Source organism: Sapajus apella, unplaced genomic scaffold, assembly GCF_009761245.1.
Source record: "Sapajus apella isolate SASKATOON/1434 unplaced genomic scaffold, GSC_monkey_1.0 scaffold20, whole genome shotgun sequence".
NCBI classification, from domain to species: Eukaryota; Metazoa; Chordata; class Mammalia; order Primates; family Cebidae; genus Sapajus; species Sapajus apella.
Window position 1 is genome coordinate 850,003 of NW_022436960.1, and position 10,238 is coordinate 860,240.

General features: G+C 44.3%; 1 protein-coding gene and 1 pseudogene across 1 annotated transcript in view; one reads left to right on the forward strand and one right to left on the reverse strand.

The window, feature by feature from the left end:
• Positions 1-10,238, reverse strand: part of RCOR1 (REST corepressor 1) — a 130,531-nt gene that overhangs the window by 96,838 nt on the left and 23,455 nt on the right. The gene's annotated exons all lie outside the window — the stretch shown is intronic.
• Positions 6,315-6,801, forward strand: LOC116557709 (annotated as a pseudogene).

Below are 10,238 nucleotides of genomic sequence, written 5' to 3' on the forward strand. Positions count from 1 at the left end.
ACCCCAAAAAAAAAAAAAAAAAAAAAAAAGAAAGAAAGAAAAGGGGAGGGTAACGGAGCTGAGGCCAGGAGTTACAGGGACTAGCTCTCATAGGGACTACATTGGCATCCTGTTCTAAATGTCAAGTGTAGAAAGGGTTCTGTAAAGGTTAATTTTATGCATCAACTTGAATACAACATCAAGTGCCCACATGTTTGGTCAAACATTATTCTGGGTCTATCTGTGACAGTGCTTTTTGGATGAGATGAACATTTGAATCCATGAACTAAGTAAAACAGATTACCCTCCTTAATGTGGATAGTACTCATACAATCCACAGAAAGCCTGAAGGGAACAAAAAGGCTGAGTTTAAGAGGGAACCCCTCTGGGTCTCACTGCTTGAGCTGAGACATTGGCTCACCTAGTTCTCATGCATTCAGACTTGAACTGGAACTTATCCTGTCAGTTATCTTGCGTTTCCAGATTGTCAAGTGAAGATCTTGGGACTTCCTGGCCTTCAGTCATGTCAGTCAATTTTATACATATACACATGTATACCTTCTAAATTTATATATACACATATATATTCCTTATATATATTATATATACACACACAGAGATATACATGTATGTCTCTTGGGTTAGATATTTCAAATAAGGTGAAGACTTAGCAACATGGAGCACACTGATGACTTTATGAGCAATTTTAGAGGAGCAGGGGGACAAAAGCCTGAATGAAACGTGTAAAACAAAAAATAGGAGCAAAGAAATAAAGGCAGAATATACAAAATAATCAAAAGAAGTTTTTAAACAAGAGAAGTAATAGCCTGGTTAATATACTGATAAGAATGATAAAATAGAGATGAAAAATTTGATGACGCAAATACAGGAGGAACTACTGCAGTGATATCCTTAAACAGGTAGAAAAGGATGGAGCCTGGTACATACATGCACAGGGGTTAGCCTGAGCTAGTAGCTACAGAAGGCAGAGTATCAGGCACAGGTGGTACATCTAGCAATGGGAGCTGGTAGTTGTCTTCTAATTGATTCAGTTTTTTTCCCCAATGAAATAAAAGGAGGGCGAGGAAGGGAGAATTAGGGGTTTAAAATAAGATATTTAAACTACCTAGGAGAGTAACTGGAATAACCTATATTAAGCCTTCTTGGTCTTGGTAATCATGACTGTAAAGTCAGAGTAGTCCATATGGTTTCTCCAGCCACATTCAGCTATAGGAAAGCAAGCACAGAATAGGCAAAAAGTTGGATTACAAGAGGCATAACAAATGCAGTTCATGCACCCTCTCCGAATTCCACTCGATCCTGCCTGCTGAACCTCCCAGCTCAAGCAGGCTCAGCAGCACAAGCAAAATCCTGCAATCCGGGAAGATCATATGAACTCAGCCTACTACTAGTGGTCTCCACCTCCCCAGTGGTAAGGGCTGGGCTTTGGTGACTTTCATTGTGCCCACTGTGGCAGAAGCCCCATTACCCCAATCAGCTGCTTTTCCAGCAGCTGCATAGAGAAGCCAAGTAACAAATCCAAAAGCAAAAAATAACTAAGATCCTTTGGGCAACTCTGACCAATAACAGAAAGGATATGAGAAGGAGCCAACAAATCTCTCAGCCATCCTTCCTCCAATCTGTCCCCAGCAGTGTTCTAAGAGGTGCCATGATTCGCCAGAGATTTCCAATATAACTGAGCAGCCAGCTAAGGTTCTTATGATGCTGTAGCTTGCTGGATAACATACCACTCTATATTTGCTTTCCCTCCTTCCTTGTCTCACTTTCCTTTTTCCCCCTTCACTCTAACTTCAAGTAAAGTATTAGCGCAACACATGCTTTGTTATGTGCTCTATTTTCCAGGGAATCACAGTAAGACACAGGTTGTGGCATAGCCAAAAGAACTGATGACACAAGAAGACGATGTGTTCTAATGACTGGAGGAGACGATGGAGGAGATGTTCTAATGACAAGGAGGAGACAATGTGTTCTAATGACTGGAATTTAAGCTGAACAAAGGTATAAGAATGATCAGCAGAAAAGGTGGTATACACAGCGAACTAAAAGTCATGATGGAGTCAAAGATCACAGGGATGCTGGAAGGGCATCAGCTGGGAAGATCAGGAGGAAGTAGAATGCTAAGTCTAAAACAGGTATGACAGAGGAATGAATCTCAGATAACAGTAACTCAAAGGAACGGGTGGCTGAGGTAGCGTAGAGAACAGGATCCTGGGAATAGCGGTCAAGGAATTAAGAAGACAAGTATTGGAAGGATTAGAGTAATTGTGGTGTTGTATTCAACCTGTGCTGCCATTCACAGCAACTCTGGGAAGAGTATCATTAGGCATACTGAAGTAAGAAAAGACACAGAAATTATACTAGACTAAATGACAGAAAGGTAGAAACCACCTACTTCCCTTCTAGGAAACCAAGTTACTCAGACCCCTCCCACTACAGACAACTAGAAAAGGTAAAAAAAAGTATTAAGAATATCTGCTTGAAGAAATCAGAAAAGTAACGACCAGGCACAATGGCTCATGCCTGTAATCTAGCACTTTAAGGGGCTGAGGCAAGAGGATTACTTGAGGCCAGGAGTTCAAGACCATCCTGGCCAACATAGTGAGACACTATTTAAAAACACACACAGGAGAGAGACTTCGCTTCAGGAAGGGAACTTCGGGCCAGGCACAGTGGCTCACTCTATAATCCTAACACTTTGGGAGGCCCAGGCAAGAGGATCCCTTGAGGTCAGGAGTTCCAGACCAGCCTGGGCAACATAGCAACACCTCATCTCTACAAATATATATACATACAAACACATATATATATTCCCAGCTACTTGGGAGGCTATGGTGGGAGGATTACTTAAGCGCAAGGGGTTGAGGTTGCTGTAAGCCATGACTGTGCCATCACATTCAGCTGGAAAAGGGGGAAGACTCAAAAAAACCTGAAAGGGAAATTAGGTATTAGGCTCTTCCCCCCAATTTTCTCCTTTTTTTCCCCCAATCCAGAGGGAACCATAAGAGGCTAAGAGATTTACTAATTTTTTTTGGAGACAGGGTCTTGCCCGGTCACCCAGGTTGGAGTGCAGAGGGTGAGATCTCAGCTCACTGGAACCTCGACCTCCTGGGCTCAAGTATTCCTCCTACCTCAGCCTCTCAAGCAGCTGTAACTATAGGCAAGCACCATCACACCTGGCTAATTTTTGTACTTTTTGTAGAGACAGGGTTTCAATTCACCATGTTGCCCAGGCTGGTCTCAAACTCCTGGGCTCAAGCAATCTGTCCGCCTTGGCCTCCCAAAGCGTTGGGATTACAGGCATGAGGTACCGTGCACAGCCTTATTTTATTTTTTTAAGAGACAGGGTTGGAAGGCTGAGGCAGGTGGATCACTTAAGGGAGTTTGAGACCAGTCTAACCAATGTGGCAAAACCCCATCTCTACTTAAAATACAGAAATTAGCTGGGTGTGGTGGTGCAAGGCTGTAATTCCAGCTACTTGAGAGGCTCGAAAAAAATTTTTTTCAGGTTGTTTTATTTTCTCTTTGGGTTTTAGCTATTATATTTTATCATGAAGCCCTCAGTGTGAATTTAGGTAGCGTGCGTGTGTGTGTGCGTGTGCGTGCGTGCGTGCGTGCGTGTGCGTGTGCGTGTGTTTTAGTTTATTCCCTTTAGGATTCTTTTTTTTTTTTTTTTTTTGAGACAGAGTCTTGCTGTGTCGCCAGGTACCAGGCTAGAGTGCAGCGGCGCGATCTCAGCTCACTGCAACCTCCACCTCCCAGGTTCAAGCAATTCTCCTGCCCAGCCTCCCGAGTAGCTGGGACTACAGGAGCACACCACCACACCCAGCTAATTTTTTTGTATTTTTAATAGAGACGGGGTTTCGCCATGTTGGCCAGGATGGCTTCGATCTCTTGACCTCGTGAGCTGCCCGCCCTGGCCTCCCAAAGTGCTGGGATTACAGGCTTGAGCCACTGCGCCCGGTCCCTTTAGGATTCTTCAGGCTTCTTGAGGCTGTGGTTTGCCGTTGGATATATATAACATAACCAGGCGCAAGTGAAAAATACGTGACTAAAACCAGAAGAGGCCAGGCACAGTGGCTCACGCCTGTAATCCAGCACTTTGGGCAGCAAAGGCAGGCGGATAATGAGGTCAGGAGTTCACCACCACCTTGGCCAACATGGTGAAAGCCCAGTTTCTACTAAAAATACAAAAATTAGCTAGGTTTGGTGGCGCATGTTTGTAATCCCAGCTAGTCAGGGAGGCTGAGGCAAAAGATCACTTGAACCTGGGAGGCAGAGGTTGCAGTGAGCCAAGACTGTGCCACTGCACTGCAGCCTGGGCAACATAGCAAGACTCAGTCTTTTAAAAAAAAAAAAAAAAAAAAAAAAGGCGAGAAGAAATACAAAACAGAAATGGACCTATAAGAGTTCCAGATATCAGCCAGGCGCAGTGGCTCACACCTTTAATCTCAGCACTTTGGGAGACTGAGGTGGGCGGATTACCTGAGGTCGGGAGTTTGAGGCCAGCCTGACCAATATGGAGAAACCCCCTCTTGACTAAAAATACAAAAATAGTTGGGCATGGTGGTGCCTGCCTGTTATCCCAGCTACTCAGGAGGCCGAGGGAGGAGAAGCGCTTAAATCCGGGAGGTGGAGGCTTCAGTGAGCCAAGATCGAGCCATTATACTCCAACCTGGGCAACAAGAACGAAACTCCATCTCAAAAAAAAAAAAAAAATCCTAAAGGAAGTAAATTTAGCAGAAAAGAAAATTCTGACCGGGCACAGTGGTTCAGGTCTGTAATCCCAGCATTTTGGGAAGCTGAGGTGGACGGACTGCCTGAGGTCACGAGTTCAAGGCCAGCCTGGCCAACATGGTGAAACCCTAGCTCTACAAAAAAATAAACAAAAACTAGCTGGGCGTGTGCCACGCACCTGTAATTGCAGCTACTCAGGAGGCTGATGCAGAGAATCGCTTACACCCAGGAGGCAGAGGTTGCCGTGAGCTAAGATCACGCCACTGCATTCCAGCCTGAGCAATATAGCAAGTCTCCGTCTTAAATAAATAAAGTGACACCTACCACATCACAATAAAATAGCTGAAATCCAAAAAGGAAAAAGTGTAAACAACCTCAAGAAAAGGTAGATTACAATTATGCTGACAATTAACCTATTATTAGAAAAACTGGAAGCCAAAACAGAATTAACTACCTCTGGAGTGCCAAAAGAAAGTATACTCGGCCAGGCGAGGTGGCTCACGTCTATAATCCCAGCACTTTGGGAGGCCGAAGCGGACGGATCACCTGAGGTCAGGATTCAAGACCAGCTTTGCCAACATGATGAAACCCCATCTCTACTAAATATACAAAAATTAGCTGGACCTGGTGGTGGGTGCCTATAATCCCAGCTACTAGGGAGGCAGAAGAAGTGCTTGAACCTGGGAGGTGGGAGTTGTAGTGAGCCAAGATTGTGCCACTGTACTCCAGCCTGGGTGGCAGAGCGAAACTCTCTCTCAAAAAAAAAAAAAAAAAAGAAAAAGAAAATAAAATAAAAAAGAAAGTATATGCAACCTAGAACTTTATGACCGCCCCCCGTCCCCCCAAAAAAAAACCATCAAGAATGAAGCTGAAATATAGCTAGGTGCAGTGGTGTACAGCTTATGCCTATACCTTTGGAAGGCTGAGGCAGGATGATTGCTTGAGGCCAGGAGTTTAAGACCAACCTTGGCTAACCAAGACCAGCCTGTTTTAATAGTGAGACCCCATCTCTATTTAAAATAAATAAATAAAATTTAAAAAGGAAGCTGAAATAAAAATATTTTCAGACAAGTTTATCACCAGCAGACTCACACTACAAGAGCTATCAAAGGATATTCTTCAGGCAGAAAAAAAAAAAATAACAACAGAAACTTAAGAGGTACACAAAAGAATAAAAAGCAGCCAGGCGTGGTGGCTCACACCTGTTATCCCAGCACTTTGAAAGACAGAGATGAGAGGACTGCTATGAGGCCAAGAGATGGAGACCAGGCTGAGAACATGGTGGAACACCATCTCTACGAAAAGTACAAAAATTAGCAGGGCACTGGTGGCTTGCATCTATAGTCCCAGCTACTTGGGAAACTGAAGCTAGAGAATTACTTGAGCTTGGGAAAAAGGCTTGCAGTAAGCCAAGATCATGCCAATGCACTCCAGCCTGGGTGACAGAGTGAGACCATGTCTCAAAAGAAAAAAAAAAGAATGTAATGCATCAAGCCCAGGCGGTGGTGGAAAAGTGACAGCGTATCTGGATTCCCTCTTTTTCCTTTTCCTGTTACCGGACTGGAGAACACACCTAAACATGGAATCCCAATGCTGGGCGGCCAGGGCCAAATCCATATCTCCCCAACACTGGGTACCCTGGAGGTTCCCATCCTTCCCACCCACCACCTATCAATCCACTCTTTCCCCCAGGTCTTTTGCGTCCTCCCTCAGGAGCTCCCCAAGGCAATCCAACTTTCCCCCCAGGTGGGCCTCCATCCTATGCCACAGCCAGAGTATCCAGGATGCCAACTCTTGGGTCCCTACTCTCCTCCATACCCACCGCCTGCCCCTGAAAAGCCTCCTGTGAATCCCATGGCTCCTGGCATGGTCGGACCAGGAGTGACAGTGCACAAGAAGATGCAGAAAGCTCATAAAAAGATGCACAAGCATCACAAGTATGGCAAGCACGTCTCCTCTTCCAGCAGTGACTGAATATGGGCCCTGGACCCTTCCCTAAAGTCTCACCAGTTCTGCTCTCCCATCAAGCTTCAGATGCCATGGTGTACTGGGGGAAAGCAGACCTTGTGCTCCCCACCCCTACCCCATACCTGAGCCTCACCCTGCTGTTCAGTCCTGAGTGGCTAGAGAAAATGGGAAGAGGGATTGTCATGGACATCTTCTTGCTGCTTGGATAGATCATATAGCTAATGAGTTTAGCAGGGAAGCTATTTTTTGATGATGATGAACTAATGTTGAAGGCAAGTCTGAGATCTGCAAAATGTGATTTTTTTTTACTTCCTCTTACAATACTTATGATTGGGGAAGTTTGTGGAAACTTAACTATGATGAAAAATCTCTATATTTTTTGTAAATTGGCATACTTGGGGAATTTAGTGGCAAATACATTCCCCAGCAGGCCTGTTGTTGGTTGCACTAACTGCAAGATTGCTGGGAAGCAGAGTCTGTTTAGTCAATGAGCTTTGACTGTCGTTTTGGAACCTCACCTCTCCTCCTTAGCCCAATATACTGTCAATATACCGTCTCAGGCCCTATTCTTGTTCTCCAGCTCTCAGTCCAAACAAAGTTATTTCTCCTGGGGGAAAAAAAAAAACAAAAACAAAAAATGAGAGGCCGGGCACGGTGACTCACGCCTGTAATCCCAAGGGCGGGATTACAGGTCAAGAGATTGAGACCATCCTGGCCAACATGATAAAACCCTATCTCTACTAAAAATACAAAAATTAGCTGGGCATGGTGGTGCATGCCTGTAGTCCCAGGAGGGACTTGGGAGGCTGAGGGCTGAGGCAGGAGAACTGCTTGAATCCGGGAGTGAGAGGTTGCAGAGAGTCAAGATCGTGCCACTGCACTCCAGCCTAGAGACAGCAAGACAAAAAAAAAATGAAAAGCAACAAAAAGAACAAACATCTTGATATATCCAAATGAAGTAATTATATAATAGTTTCTTCCAGGAATTAAACTATGTGACAATAATGACACACTGGGGGCATAAGGGGCTAAGTGGAGCTAAGCATTCTAAGATTTTTGCATTGTCCTTCAGGAGGGTAAAAACACCAAGTCAACATGAGACTAATAAATTAAGGAAGTAAACTGTTAACTCTAGGATAACCACTAAGAGAACAGTATTTTTTCAAATAGCATACAATTACCAAGCTAAGGGAGAGGGCAGAATAATAATACTGAATTGATGCAAAGGAAAATCAAAGGGAACAACAAAAAAAAACCCACATAGAAGAAGTGGGTCAAAAAAACCTCTGCGTTAATAACCTAAAGACAGATATATCAATAAGTACATTAAATGAAAACTATGAATGGAACTAAATGCAAGTTAAAAGCAAAGACTTGCTTTTAGTATTTGGATAAAAACCTGTTCAGACATACCTAACTGAATAAAGAAAGGTTGAAAATTTTAAAAGATAGAAAAATATGCCTAAAAAAGAATATAACAACAAAAGAAAAAAGAAAAAAAAAGAAAGAAAAATATGCCATTCAAACACTAACAAAAAGAAAACTGGCACAGCTGTACTGACATTAGACAAAGCAGATTTTAAGGCAAGAAGCATTACTAGAGGTAAAGAGGGGAAGTCCATCATAAGAGGTTCAATCCTCCAGAGCATGCTGCATTAAGGCAGCAAAAACAGAAGCGCATGGTACAAATTCATGACATCATATTCAGAGGGTGTTTTTTTAGGGAGGCGAGAAGAAAAGTAAAGAAATGGCAACAAAGAACAAGAGGACACGCTACTGGGAGGCCTAGTGACACGAGAGGGATGGACGGGCAGGCAAGTACTTTTTGAGAGGGCTGCAGGGAGGCAGTGTCGTCAGGAGATGGCCTATTTTCAGTCAGAATGAGAATGTGAGGGAAAAACACATCACAGAAGCTGAAGATTAGGGGAATTCTGCTTATATACCTTGAGTTTTAAAGGGCTCAGGGAAAAGGTTCCAAAAAAATCAAGGTGAAAGATGGGATCAGAAAATGCCGAGTCCATGGAAAACAGGGAAGACATGGGAATCTGGCCTTCTGGTTGCCTGACAACTCAGAAAGCAGCACAAGATGAGATCAACGCTCACGGTTCCTAGGCAGACAGTAATGGGGAGGCTGTGGGTGTTGAGGGGAGGGAGAGTGGGACTCGAATCATGCCAGGAACAGCCAAAGTTTTGGGGCTTCCACTTGTCTTCTGTACAAGCTTTCAGGATGGCAGAGTAGCTGAACTCTTACTCTAAGCACTGCTTTCTGCTCAAAGAGCCTGAAGATTTGAGTTAGGATTGTAAGGAGCCAATAAATTTTGGGTAGATATCAAAAGGAAGGTTATTCTCAAGAAGAAACAGAGCAGGTTACACAGCCCCTCCTCCAGTCCTACCTTTGGAATTTCTACCTATCCAAGTCCCAGAGGATTTTCCACTGTAACTAATAATGTTGTCAGGCAGTTAATCAAATAAAAGAAAATGTTACTTTTCTGTGGGTGGCAGTTAGGGGTGGGACAATTCACCCAGTTCTCTGCCTTTGTATTTCTTTTTGCCGGGAGAGAGGGAGGAATTCCAAGATCTTTTATTTTCAGAGCCTCCCAACAGTCGGTTAGCAATGCCAGCTACGTTGGTACAATCTGAAGGCCATCCCACTTGCTCTACAGGCATTCATCCAACAGAATCCCTACAAACAAGATCAGAGACCAACTGGGATCTGTATCAATGTGGGATGACAAAAAGAGGCCTTCTCTTTCCCCTATACCCATAGACCTTCTCCAGCAAGACTGTGTTGGTTTGTTTGTTTTTTGAGACAGAGTCCTGCTCTGTCGCCCAGGCTGGAGTGCAATGGCACCATCTCCGCTCACTGCAACCTTCCCACCCCCACCTGGGGTTCAAGTGATTCTCCTCCTGCCTCAGCCTCTCGAGCTGGGATTACAGGCATGCGCAACCACACCCAGGTAATTTTTTGTATTTTTAGTAGAGACAGGGTTTCATCATGTTGGCCAGGCTGGTCTTGATCTCACCACCTTGTGATCCGCCCACCTCAGTCTCCCTAAGTGTTGGGATTACAGCTGTGAACCACTGAGCCCAGCCCAACAAGACTATGTTTTACAGCCAAATTCTGCCTTTGTATTTCATTAAGTGATTTTATTTCGTGCCAACTACATACTAAACAATGTCTACACACAAAGAGCCCTGCCCTTGTTGAGCGTATATTCCAGTACAGACATTCAAAAATATATGCAAATATTTATACCAAGCTAGAAGACAAAAGGCACTATAAAAAAATAATTAAAAAATGAAATAGGCCGGGCGCGGTGGCTCAAGCCTGTAATCCCAGCACTTTGGGAGGCCGAGGCGGGTGGATCACGAGGTCAAGAGATCGAGACCATCCTGGCCAACAAGGTGAAACCCCGTCTCTACTAAAAATACAAAAAATTAGCTGGGCGTGGTGGTGCGTGCCTGTAATCCCAGCTACTCAGGAGGCTAAGGCAGGAGAATTGCCTGAACCCAGGAGGCGGAGGTTGCGGTGAGCC